We start from the raw sequence: 448 nt of genomic DNA on the forward strand, positions 1-448 counted from the left end.
TTTATTATACAATAAAAGCAAAAAAAAACTTTGAAGCTTAAACTCAAATTTTGTTTCTAACTGTAATTGAATCTACAGTCAATTCCATATTTGATATAAGACATAAACTAAAGTTATTAGTAATTTCTATATGGAAAATGAGATAAAGTGGACAATTTTCCGTCATTATTGTAGGAAAAAAAAGTTGTGTAATTGGAAAATGTGAAAATTAATTTTACTTTATTATACAATAAAAGCAAAAAAAAAACTTTGAAGCTTAAATTCAAATATAGTTTCTAACTGTAATTGAATCTACAGTCAATTTTATATTTGATATAAGACATAAACTAAAGTTATTAGTAATTTCTATATGCAAAATGAGAGACAGTGGACAATTTTCCGTCGTTATTGTAGGAAATAAAAGTTGTGTAATTGGAAAATGTGAAAATTAATTTTACTTTATTATACA

This window comes from Nicrophorus vespilloides, unplaced genomic scaffold (assembly GCF_001412225.1).
Source record: "Nicrophorus vespilloides isolate i.1.1-1 unplaced genomic scaffold, Nicve_v1.0, whole genome shotgun sequence".
NCBI classification, from domain to species: Eukaryota; Metazoa; Arthropoda; class Insecta; order Coleoptera; family Silphidae; genus Nicrophorus; species Nicrophorus vespilloides.